Genomic DNA, 13,177 nt, shown 5'->3' on the forward strand with positions numbered 1-13,177 from the left:
GCTCCCCGACGAGGACCCGCCAGGAGGACAAAGAGATGATCGGACTTCCGGAATTCCTGGGTCCGCTGCACATAAGAGCGAAGGACCCGACCGACATCCAACTTGCGCAGCTGCCGTTGCTCAGAAGAGCCCTCCCGACCACCCAAGACCGGGAGAACCACCGATTGATTGACATGAAAAGGAGAAACAACCTTCGGCAGAAAGGAAGGAACAGGCCGCAAGACGACCCGCTCCCTAGAAAACTCCAAGAAGGGAGCCCTACAAGAGAAAGCCTGCAGCTCAGAAACACGCCTAGCAGAAGTAATGGCCACCAAAAAGACCGCCTTCAAAGTAAGGTCCTTCAAAGAACAGTCGTCCAAGGGCTCGAAAGGCGGACGCACCAAAACAGAGAGAACCAGATTAAGATCCCAAGAGGGAACCGAGGGCCGTAGGGGAGGCCTAAGCAACTTGGCCGCCCGCAAAAACCGAATCACATCAGGAAGAGCCGATAAACGCTGACCTGACACCAACCCTCGAAAGGCCGACAGGGCCGCAATATGAACCCGGAGAGAAGACCAAGCCAGGCCTCTATCCAGGCCATCCTGCAAGAACTCCAGAATGTTAGGCAGAGAAGCGCGAAAAGAGGTCACTCCCCGCGCCCGACACCATTCCTCAAAGAGACGCCAAACCCGCACATAAGCCCGAGAGGTAGAAAGCCTCCGGGACCCCAACAGTGTAGAGATCACCTTGTCTGAATATCCCTTCTTGCTAAGGCGACCCCTTTCAAGAGCCACGCCGTAAGACAGAAGGGAGACGGGTCGAACATGGGAATGGGACCCTGCATCAGAAGGTCGTCCGAGAGAGGCAGAGGAAGAGGATCCGCTACCAGGTGCCTCACCAGATCCGCATACCACGGACGGCGAGGCCAATCCGGCGCCACCAGCACCACCAAACCCGGATGGTGAACAATGCGAAGAAGCACTCTGCCCACCAGCGGCCAAGGAGGGAACACATACAACAGCCCCTCCGTTGGCCACTGCTGGACCAGAGCATCCAGACCCTCGGCCAGACCGTCCCTGCGACGACTGAAGAAGCGGGGCACTTTGGTGTTGCCACCCGTGGCCATCAGGTCCATCAGGGGCTGCCCCCAAGCCTGCACTATCAACTGAAACGCCTCGGCGCCGAGACACCACTCTCCTGGATCTAGGAAGTGACGAATGAGGAAGTCTGCCTGAACATTTTCTACTCCGGCTATATGAGAGGCCGAGAGGTCCAGCAGATGGGATTCCGCCCAAACCATGAGCAGAGCCGCCTCCTGCGCCACCTGAGTGCTCTTGGTGCCCCCCTGACGATTGACATAAGCCACCGCCGTGGCATTGTCCGACAGCACTCTGACCGACTTGCCCAGCAACAGGGAGTGGAAAGCCAACAGCGCCAGACGGACCGCTCTGGTCTCCAACACGTTGATCGACCAGGCGGCCTCCTCCGCGGACCAGGTGCCCTGAGCTGAGTGACCCAAACACTGAGCCCCCCAACCCAGGAGACTCGCATCCGTCAGGAGCACCGTCCACTGCGGGAGATCCAGACCCACCCCCTGAACTAGGTGAGGGGTTTGGAGCCACCAACGCAGACTGCAGCGCGCCAAGCCTCGCAGGGGGACCGGAACATCCATCCCGCACCTCTGGGGAGACCACCTCCGAAGCAGAGCATACTGGAGAGGACGCATGTGGGCCCGCGCCCACCTCACCACGTCCAGGGACGCCGCCATCGACCCCAAGACCTGGAGGAAATCTCGCGCCCGAGGACACCGGGACGCCAAAAGCAGGCGAATCTGAGATTGCAATTTGCTCACCCGGCCCTCTGGGAGGAAGACCTTCCCCAAGGAGGTGTCGAACAGCACCCCTAGGTACTCCAGACGCTGAGCCGGGACCAACCGACTCTTGGAAAGGTTGACCACCCAGCCCAGCGACCGGAGAAACTCCACCACCCGAGCAGTAACCCGGGAGCTTTCCTGCAACGACTTTGCCCGAATTAACCAGTCGTCCAGGTAGGGGTGTACCAGGATGCCCTCCGACCGCAAGGCTGCCGCGACGACCACCATCACCTTGGTGAACGTCCGAGGAGCCGTGGCCAGCCCAAAGGGAAGCGCACAGAACTGAAAGTGCCGACCCAAGATCGCAAAGCGCAGGAAACGCTGATGAGAGGCCCGAATGGGAACATGCAAGTAGGCCTCCGTCAGATCGAGAGAAGTGAGAAACTCCCCCGGCTGAACCGCCAGAATGACCGACCGCAGAGTTTCCATACGGAAAGAGGGAATCTTGAGAGCCCTGTTGACCCCTTTCAAATCGAGGATGGGCCGAAAGGTCCCCTCCTTCTTGGGCACCACAAAGTAAATGGAGTACCTGCCCGTGCCCCACTCCGGAGGGGGCACCGGAACAACTGCCCTGAGATCTAGCAAGCGCTGAAGGGTCTGGCGAAAAGCCTGCGTCTTCCCCGGAGTCTGACATGGAGAAGCGAGGAAAAAATCCGGCAGAGAGCGGGCGAACTCCAGGGCATAACCGTCCCGCACCACCTCCAGGACCCACTGATCGGACGTGATCTCGGCCCATTTGGGGAAAAATTCGCGCAGCCGGGCCCCCACCGGAACCAAAGGGGGCGCCGGCAAGGCGTCATTGTGCAGGACGGGAAGCGGGGGAACCGGCAGAGGGATTCCCTGCCCCCCGACGGGCCCCCCGAAAGGGCTGCATGCGCTGGAAGAACCGACCCCGGGAAAATCCCGGAGACTGGAAAGAAGCAGCCCCACGCCCAGGGCGATACTTGCGAAAGTCCCGCAAACGCCTCCGGGCCGCACCCCCCCGAGACGCCGGGCGGGCACGGTCCTCCGGCAGACGGGGAACTTTCGAGTCCGACAGAGTCTGAATCAACTTATCCAAGTTCTCTCCAAACAAAAACGACCCCCGAAAGGGAAATTTAGTAAGCTTAGCTTTGGACGCAGCATCCGCCGCCCAAGCGCGCAGCCACAACACACGCCTTGCGGCCACGCCAAAAGCCATAGACTTAGCCGAGATCCGCACCAAGTCATATAGAGCATCTGAGAGGAATGAGGCCGCCATCTCAATCTTCGCTATCTCCTGATCCACCAGAGACCAGTCGTCAGACTCTCGATCCAAGACCCGCTCCGCCCACCGAAACACGGTGCGAGCGACCAGTCCCCCACAAATAGCCGCCTGGACCCCAAAGGCAGAGACCTGAAAATTTTGCTTAAGGATGCTCTCCAATTTGCGCTCCTCAGAGTCCCGCAAGGCAGAACCGCCCTCAACAGGCACGGTATGCCGCTTGGAAATTGCCGAGACCACCGCATCCACGACTGGCGAAGCTCACGTAGCCCGATCCCCTTCAGGAATGGGATACAGGCGAGCCATGCTGCGCGCCAGCCGAAACGGCGTCTCCGGCGTTTTCCACTGCTCCAGAATAATATCCCGAATATCCTGATGCATAGGAAAAGAGCGGGAAACGGAACGGATCCCCCGTAACAGGGGGTCCCCCACACGCGGAGTCTCCGGCGGCGCGTCCTCAAAACGCAAGACCGAAGAAACCTGCTGAATAAGGTCAGGCAGCTCATCTTTCTGAAAAAGGCGCACCACGGACGCCTCGTCACTGGAGAACGGGAAATCCGACAACCCGCCGCCAGCTTCCGTCCCCTCCAGAGAGTCCTGGAACTCCTCAGAAGGGTCCAGGTCCTCCTCCAGACCGACCCGTTCCTCCGACCACAAATTCTCGTCCCACGACACCCGCGGACGCTTGGACAAGGGAGGCGGCGGAGGGGACGTCACGCCAGACGAAAGAGGCAAAGCCGCAGGGAGCGCGGAGGAAAACCCACCCCCCGAAACCCCCTGGGCGCAACCGGGACCCCCAGCCGCCTGAAAATAGGCTCTGCATAAAGAAAAGAAAAATTCAGGAGAAAAACCCCCCGAGGGTCCCAAGGGACTCCCTGCCACAGCAGGGGACCCAGCAGAACCTTGCCCCTGCATAGTCAAAACAGGGGGAAGGTCACCTGAGGTGGAAGACAAAATGGAGGGGCCAGACAGAGAAGATGGCGGTTTTCCCGCCAAAAAAGCTCCCTCCATAGCCTGAAGCGGCTGAGAGACCTGAATAGTCTCAGCCGCTAAAGCAGGCAAGCCGGCATCAGCTGTCAAAAAATCAGCTGAGAGGGAATCCTCTAAAACCCGACCGTCGGCGGTTTGGGGAATCCCTCCGTGGGCGGACGGAGAAGACCGGGCTTCCCCACCGTTCCCTGCCGACTCGCGAGGCACCATCGGCGGGGAGCTCTGGGCGCCTGCAGCCGCTGCCGACGGAGCTCCTCCACCGCACCGGCCTGAACACCGCTTGCACAGGCCGGCCGCGAGTGCCTCGCGTCTGGAGCACAATGAGCACTTTTTCCCTTTAGAAGTGCTCATTGCTCCATACGCGACCTAGCTGCAAAAAAAAGTGCCGGTTAGTTGAAAAAATACAGTAAAATACAGTTTTCTTAAAGGGATACAACCCTCCAGACCAGCACTACCTCAGGATTTTTTTTTTTTTTTTTTTTTTTACAGAACAGACTCCACAGGCTCTCAAAGCAATATGCCTTGCTTGATTTAGGGGGCAAGGCTTACTGCTGAGGCTCCTCTAAAAAAATGTGGGGAGGTGGAGGAAGTGGGGGGAGGGACCCCGCTCGTGACCCGCCGGGTTTGACACCCCCGAGGTCGGACGGACCCCCAAACAGGGCCCGCCCAAGCTCTGTCCGGCCAAAAACAGGGACTAGAAACCCCCTAAACAAATTCCAACAGCCCTACCAAGGGAGATGGGTACAGATCACTCAACACCTGCTGGAGACTGAAAGAAGACTGAGGGAAATAGAGAGGAGGGGCTAGGATATACTGTCCCAAAGTTTTGTTTTCAGTCTCCACCTGCTGGTCATGATTAGATATATACCCATTCGTAAAGTTAGAAACATAGAAACATAGAAAAAAGCGGCAGAAAAGGGCTACAGCCCACCAAGTCTGCCCATTCCAAGTATCCCCCCCTGAATTTACTTCCTTAAAGATCCCACAAGAGTATCCCATTTATTCTTAAAATCCGTCACGCTGCTGGCCTTTACCACCTGGAGTGGTAGTCTGTTCCAATGATCCACCACTCTTTCGGTGAAGAAGTACTTCCTGGAGTCGCCGTGAAACTTCCCTCCCCTGATTTTCAGCGGATGTCCTCTGGTGGTCGAGGGACCCATGGGCCAGGAGATATCATCTTCTGGCTCGATGCGTCCTGTGATGTATTTATACGTTTCGATCATATCTCCCCGTTCTCTTCTTTCCTCGAGTGAGTACAGTCGCAACTTCTGTAGTCTTTCTTCATATGGGAGATCCTTGAGCCCCACGACCATCCTGGTGGCCGTTCGCTGAACCGACTCGATCCTTTGCACGTCCTTTCGGTAGTGTGGTCTCCAAAACTGAACACAGTACTCCAAGTGCGGCCTCACCATGGCTCTGTACAACGGCATTATAACTTCAGGTCTCCTGCTGACGAAACCTCTGCGGATACACCCCAATACCTGTCTTGCCTTGGAGGAAGCCTTCTCCACTTGATTGGCAACTTTCATGTCTTCACTAATGATCACTCCCAGATCACGTTCCTCCGTGGTCGTAACCAAAGTCTCGCCATTTAGTACATAAGCTCTACGCGGGTTTCTCTTGCCCAAGTGCATTATCTTGCATTTTTTAGCATTGAAGCCTAGCTGCCAAGTATTTGACCATTGTTCCAGCAGCAGTAGGTCGTGTGACATAGTATCAGGTAATGAGCTTTTGCCTACTATGTTGCAAAGTTTGGCGTCGTCGGCGAATAGTGATATCCTTCCTCTAAGTCCTCTAAGTCTAAGTTAACCTCTACTGGTCTGGAGAGTGCTAAAGAATGTGTTGTACATTTTTTAAACTATATTTAGTCAAGTTTCTAATGTCCTTTCTTTGATTGAATTAGGTTTTAAAAACTAAATAAAAATTTTAAAAAAGATGTCACCAGAATCCATTCATGAGATCCTGCTCACCTGCTGCATACTGTGGTAACGGGGAGTATATACAATTAATAAATCAGATCCTCTATCATACAATAGTACTTCAATACAGTACAGCGTTTCTCTATCTCAGCTCATCCTCCTTTTTTCCTCCTTCCTTTACAAGTTGGGAAAACTCCTGCTAGCCCACATGTCTCACAGGCAAGGCCGGCCTTAGCAATTGCAGGGCCCTATGCAGAACCACTACCACCACCATGACCCGGCTTTTGCTGTTCTCTTCCTGCCCCTCTCCTACCACCCATGTTGTACCTTAGAGGGTGTCTGTCTCTGATTCCACAGCTTGCCAGCATCAACAATGATTCGCGTGTGCTTCCAGAGACTGGTTCCAGCATCCTACCCCTCTGACATAACTTCCTGTTTCCACAGAGGCAAGACTACCACAGAATGAAAGATTAGGGTCTTATCTGAATAATCTTGTTTCTGTTAATATATACAGGAGTCCGTACATTAGGTGATCAATACATGCTCTTGAACCATGTCAATTATATCTTTCAACTCCTCCTCTTTCACCAGTGGAGTATAGCTCTGTCTTCAGTTGTACCAAAGCAATCAAGCTCCACTGTAACAGGAGAAAAGAGAAGGAGGGGCAAGGGGAACTTCCCTGGAAATAATATACATTTCTGTTCTGCTCTGTAACTTGATAAAGAGCAATTATTAACATTAATTTACAACATAAGGGTATCAATGAACCAACCTGCTGTGTGCAACTATCACTATCACATAAGGAAGTCCATAGCTCAACAACTCAGTACTTTATTAGTTAAGTTAATCATACATGTTTATCCAACTGACAGGAGAAGAGTTCTATTTCCAGACCATAGAGTTGCTGAGGCAGAAATCAGGTGAATTGCAGAATGCACAGGGCAAGTTATACGGACTTTTAAGAACATAAGAATTGCCACTGCTAGGTCAGACCAGTGGTCCATCATGCCCAGCAGTCCGCTCACGTGGCGGCCCTTAGGTCAAAGACCAATGCCCTAACTGAGACTAGCTTTACCTGCAGGAACTTGTCTAACTTTATCTTAAATCCCTGGAGGGTGTTTTTCCTTATAACAGCCTCCGGAAGAGCGTTCCAATTTTCCACCACTCTCTGGGTGAAGAAGAACTTCCTTATCTTTGTACGGAATCTATTTTAACTTAGAGAGTGCCGTCTCGTTCTCTCTACCTTGGAGAGGGTGAACAACCTGTCTCTATCTACTAAGTCTATTCCCTTCATTATCTTGAATGTTTCTATCATGTCCCCTCTCAGCCTCCTCTTTTCAAGGGAGAAGAGGCCCAGTTTCTCTAATCTCTCACTGTATGGTAATTCCTCCAGCCCCTTAACCATTTTAGTTGCTCTTCTCTGGACCCTTTCGAATAGTACCGTGTCATTCTTCATTACGGTGACCAATGCTGGATGCAGTATTCCAGGTGGGGGCGTACCATGGCCCGGAACAGTGGCATGATAACCTTCTCTGATCTGCTTGTGATTCCCTTCTTAATCATTCCTAACATTCTATTCGCCCTTTTCGCACCCGCCGCACATTGCATGGATGCTTCATCGACTTTTCAGCCAGTACTCCCAGGTCTCTTTCCTGGGGGGGGGGTCTCTAGGAGTACCGCACCAGACATCCTGTATTCATGTATAAGATTTTTGTTACTGACATGCATCACCTTACACTTATCCACGTTAAACCTCATTTGCCATGTTGTGGCCCATTTCTCAAGTGTGTTTATGTCACATTGCAAGTCTTTGCAATCCTTCTGCATCTTCACCACTCTGAATAACTTGGCATCGTCTGTAAATTTAATCACTTCGCTCGTCGTACTAATTTCCAGGTCTTATATAAACATGTTGAAGAGCACAGGTCCAAGCACTGAACCCTACGGCATCCACTCATGATTCTTTTCCAGTCCAAGTATTATCCATTTACCTCCACTCTATTTCCTATCCTATCCTAACCAGTTTTTAATCTACATGAGTATTTCACCCTCGATTCCATGGCTCACAATTTTTTTAATTAGTCCTTCATGCGGGACCTTGTTGAACGCCTTCTAAAAATCCAGATATACATTGTTGACCAGCTCGCCCTTGTCTATCTGCCTGTTTACTCCCTCAAAGAAGTGCAGCAAGTTTGTCAAGCAAGATCTTCCCTTGCTGAAGCCGTGCTGGCTGGTCCTCATTAGATCATGTCCATCAAGGTGATCAATGATGCGGTCCTTTATCAGCGCCTCTACCATCTTATGTATATTAACAGAAACAAGATTATCCAGGTAAGACCTAATCTTTCATTCTATTACATATACAGTACACTGGAGTCCATATGTTAAATGACATTCCAAAGCCAGACATCTAGGGAAGGACAGATAAGCCTGCCCTCAAGACTGAGGACCCAAAAACAGCATCCTCTCGAGCCACCATATCCACTCTATAGAAACTTGTAAAAATATGGAGAGTGCTCTACAGATCTCTTTAGGCAAAAATGCCCGGGATTCTGCCCATGAAGAAGCCACACTTCTGGTCGAATGAGGTTTGACGGAAATAGGCAGCTGTTTGCCACAGCCAGTATACGCCAACAAAACTGCCATGTGAATCTATCTAGTGATAGAAGTCTTGGAAGCTGGTCCGCCTTGTCTGCAAAAAGATGGTCAAAAAGGCAAGTAGCATTCAGCCTCTGCAATATCACAACTTGCTTAGTTGAACCTGTAGGATAAAAAGCAAGTAAATGAATCTCTTGGTTGACATGAAAGGCAGACATAACTTTCAGTAGGAAAGAAGGTACCGTACACAGATAAATTTCAGCTTCTGAAATCCTTAGGAGAGGCTATCTGCAGGAAAGAGCCTGTAGTTCCGAGATCTGTCTCACAGAGACTATTGCTACCAGGAATACTGTCTTCACCATGAGGACCAGAAGAGATGCCTCTTGGAGAAGCTCATATGAAGATTTGGACATACCCTTCTGAATGATGTCAAGATTCCAGGATGGAAAATGCATATGGAGGCCCTCTTCAAGAACTGGGTCACAGGGTGAGTTGCCAGGGATTATTTTCCCCCTTGAGCTTGGAAGCATGAGAGGCCCACCACCTGGACCTTGAGAGACACCATTGCTAGGCCCCTTTTCTAATCCAGCATGAAAAAATGGCAGGATCACAGGAATTGGTGCCATGAGAAGCTCAACCTGGTCTTTGGTGCACTAGAGTTGGAAAGTCTTCCAGGCCTTAGCATAGGCCGCAAATGTTGATAGCTTCTTAGCTTGAAGAAGAGTAGTAAAGACTACTCCTACATTACTCTTGTGGGTCAAGGCCATGTACTCAATAGTCATTCCATAAGACTAAAGGGATCTGGGTTCTCCATGAGAACTAGATTCTGACTGCGAAGCCCCACATGAACCAATAGCTTGAGGCATCTGCCTTGTTGGGAGACACACCAGATCCACATACCAAGATTAGCGAGGCCAGTCTGGAGCTACCAAGATCACAAGTCCTGGGTGAGATGCGATTCTGCGGATGATCTGGCTCACTGTGGGCCATGGGAAAAATACACATAGAAGTCTCCTGGCCAGGGTTGAACCAATGCATCCAACCCTGTGCTTCCCAGTTCGCCTCTTCGGCTATAGAAGCATTTCATCTTTGAGATCTTGGCTGATGCCATGAGGTCCATCTCTGGCCTTCCCCAGCATTGCACAATGAGGCTGAATACTCTTAGGGAGAGGGACCACTCCCATAGGTCTACAGCCTGTCAGCTGAGAAAGTCGGTCTGCATGTTGTCCACTCCCACTATATGGGCTGCTGAGAATGCCTTATGATGGGCTTCCACCCACTAGAACAACATCTGAGCCTTCAGACATAAAGGAGCACTTCTGGTGTCCCCTTGTCTATTTATGTAAGCTACTGCGGTGGCATTGTCAGAGAAACACTGCCTTTCCTTCCAGGTACTGTGTCAATGCCCTCAGCACTAGACGAATTGCTCAGAGTTACAGGCAATTTATAGACCACTTTATCTGTAGAAGAAACAATTGCTCTCTACCGGATGACTGCCGCAATGAGCTCCCCAGCCGAACAGGTTGGTGTCGGTTGGTAGGGTCACCCATGAGGAGTCTCCTATTGCTCCGTGACCAGCAAGGTGATGTCCAGATGCAAGGGAAAAAAGGTGGTCTGAGCATTTATGCTGCTCATGACCATGCACTGTGAGATGGAAGGCTGCTGAGGTTCCAGCTTCAACTATCTAAGTGCATCCCTAATGATACATGTGATGGTAGCCGACTTGAACAGTCGCTGCACTGACGGATCATCTCCCTGGTCAACAGCAGCGATAGCCTCTTGACTTCCTGTCCCTGACAAGGGAAGTGGAATCCTTCAGAAAGGAAACTGAGCCCTGAGAAAATAATGGCATGGAGTCTGATCTCCAATCCTCCCAGTCCTGTTCTGCTTGGTCACACAGGCTGGGAGCCGGCTTTCTCTGTAGCAGAGAGACCTCCTCAGGAGGCATCTCTCCCCAGTCTGATACCCACAGGCAGCCCAGTGCATCCCAGGCATGTCAAATAAGCTTTCCACACAATATGGATGGTCTCGGGACTCAAGGATTTACCATACGAAAAACGGCTTGACAAATTACAGCTATACTCGCTCGAGGAGCGCAGAGAGAGGGGAGACATGATCGAGACGTTCAAGTATCTTACGGGCCGCATCGAGGCGGAGGAAGATATCTTCTTTTTCAAGGGTCCCACGACAACAAGAGGGCATCCGTTGAAAATCAGGGGCGGGAAACTACGAGGTGACACCAGGAAATTATTTTTCACTGAAAGAGTGGTTGATCGCTGGAATAGTCTTCCACTACAGGTGATTGAGGCCAGCAGCGTGCCTGATTTTAAGGCAAAATGGGATCGGCACATGGAATCTATTCACAGGGCAAAGGTAGGGGAGGGACATTAAGGTGGGCAGACTGGATGGGCCGTGGGCCCTTATCTGCCGTCTATTTCTATGTTTCTATGTTTCTATATTCACAAATTCTGGAGTAAATCCTTGAACATGAGGCCCCAAGGATTCCTGCAGGACCTCAGACTGGTTTCTCTTGGGCTCCACATTTGCGTTTTCTGCCTTCACTATTTGAGGACTCCAGAAGCGATTTTCTTCCTACCATACAGCCCCCTTTGATTCCCCAGCCCTATAGGACTCAGAGGAGGCTAAGCCCAAAGCTCCTGCCCCTCCCTTGCATGCACTGTAGAATGCGGTACATGGACGCTCCTCAGTCGACCATCCAGTGCAAAACTGGCATGATATAGGAGCAGAACAGCCTGAGGAGTCCATCCCAGTTGATTTTGAGCCAAATTGAGAGGTTTTGAGATAGATGGAGGCTTTAGAGAAAAAAAGACCATTTAAAAAAACAAGATGGCCACTGCCATAAAAGTCACGCCAAAAACGGATCTTGGGGGGCCTCCTGAAAGTTTAAAAAATTCAGGGAAACTAGTTTTGGAGGTGGGGGGGACCCTATCTCTGGCCCCAAAAACCCTTAAATTCAATCTTTTTAGACCCCTCTCCCTGCAAAAATTTTCCCCATAGGGAATAATGGGCTATATTCACAATGCTGCTGCTGCTGCATCTGCTGCATCACCTTTGATTCAGCCTGACTGAAGTGGAGAGAACTTTCTGCCTTGAATTCTTGTGAAATAGTCCAGACCTGGAAATCTTTGGACTGGCAGTTGGACTAGAAATGACTGGAGACTCAACCTCCACAAATCCTCATGGCGCAATGGGGGAAGGAGAATAAAATGCATCCGGCTCCCTGAAACTCAAAGGGATTTGCACAGGGGCCTCACAGCCTGCGCTCAAGCCTCTAATAAATCAGGTGAGCAGGCTCCCAGGGAAATGGACCGCAAGCCTTGAAGTAACACAAAACAGGCTGATTCATCAGGTACAACTCAATATCTAAATACCACTCATCTGGGAAAGGTACAAATATATCTCAAAAGATATTTAATTACATTTGTATTGCACAGGAAAAGGCCTCAGAAATGATTTCATAGACTAAATTGTTCAGCGTAGTTTTAAATGCTCCTTGCTCCAGTCATTGGCCAAAAACCTGTTTTGTAAAGCACTGTCAATTTAATTCTCATAAATCATTAATATAGTTCAATTTTTAGTTTCTTGTTTTTTCAAATATTCTATTATTTTTTTAATGAATTATTCTTATTTTAAAAATTTGTTCATTTAAATTGCACCCATCCACTCGACTGAAAACAGAAATAATTCATTTAAAAAATAATAGAATATTTGAAAAAAAACTAGAAACTAAAAAAACTAAAAATTGAACTATATTAATAATTTATGAGAATTAAATTGACAGTGCTTTACAAAACAGGTTTTTGGCCAATGACTGGAGCAAGGAGCATTTAAAACTACGTTGAACAATTTAGTCTATGAAATTATTTCTGAGGCCTTTTCCTGTGCAATACAAATGTAATTAAATATCTTTTGAGATATATTTGTACCTTTCCCAGATGAGTGGTATTTAGATATTGAGTTGTGATTTTGAATATATATACACTGCTTGGGTTGATATTTTGTGATTCATCAGGTACACCTGGGTGTTGCCCTGCAAGCTGCAGTCCACCCTCACAGAGAATGCATTCTCTCCCAGGCAGAGTAGTCCCAAATATGGAGTCCTCCGGCACCAAAGTCTCCCAAAATTGGAGTAAAAAGACCAAAAAAATAATAAAAACCGAACAGATCAGAATATCTCCTCTTGATTCATTTGCAAAAGGAAAAACTGAAGAAGGAGCTATACTCCACTGATGAAGGAGGAGGAGCTGAAAGATGTGATTGACACCCTTCTGCAAATGGTTCACGAACATAGATTGATCACCTAATTTACAGACTCCTTTGTATATGTAACAGAAGAAAGGTTCCAGGTCTAGCCCCCAGCAGCCTGGGTGAATTGCTGCTGCCAACGGAAAACTGTAGACTCGGGAGAGACACCATTTAAGGTACGGTGTGGGGGGCGTAAGGAAGAGAGGACTATGGGGGATTTCAGAAAGAGGGACAGAAGCTGAACCATGGGTGGGAGAGGTTGAGAGATGCTGGACCCAGGAACAGAGAAGAGGGAAGCATAGGTTCTGC

At 50.1% G+C, this 13,177-nt stretch overlaps 1 protein-coding gene across 1 annotated transcript in view; it reads right to left on the bottom strand.

The window, feature by feature from the left end:
- Nucleotides 1–13,177, bottom strand: part of RASGRP4 (RAS guanyl releasing protein 4) — a 119,273-nt gene that overhangs the window by 20,226 nt on the left and 85,870 nt on the right. The gene's annotated exons all lie outside the window — the stretch shown is intronic.

Source organism: Geotrypetes seraphini, chromosome 8 (genome assembly GCF_902459505.1).
Source record: "Geotrypetes seraphini chromosome 8, aGeoSer1.1, whole genome shotgun sequence".
Classification (NCBI taxonomy): Eukaryota; Metazoa; Chordata; class Amphibia; order Gymnophiona; family Dermophiidae; genus Geotrypetes; species Geotrypetes seraphini.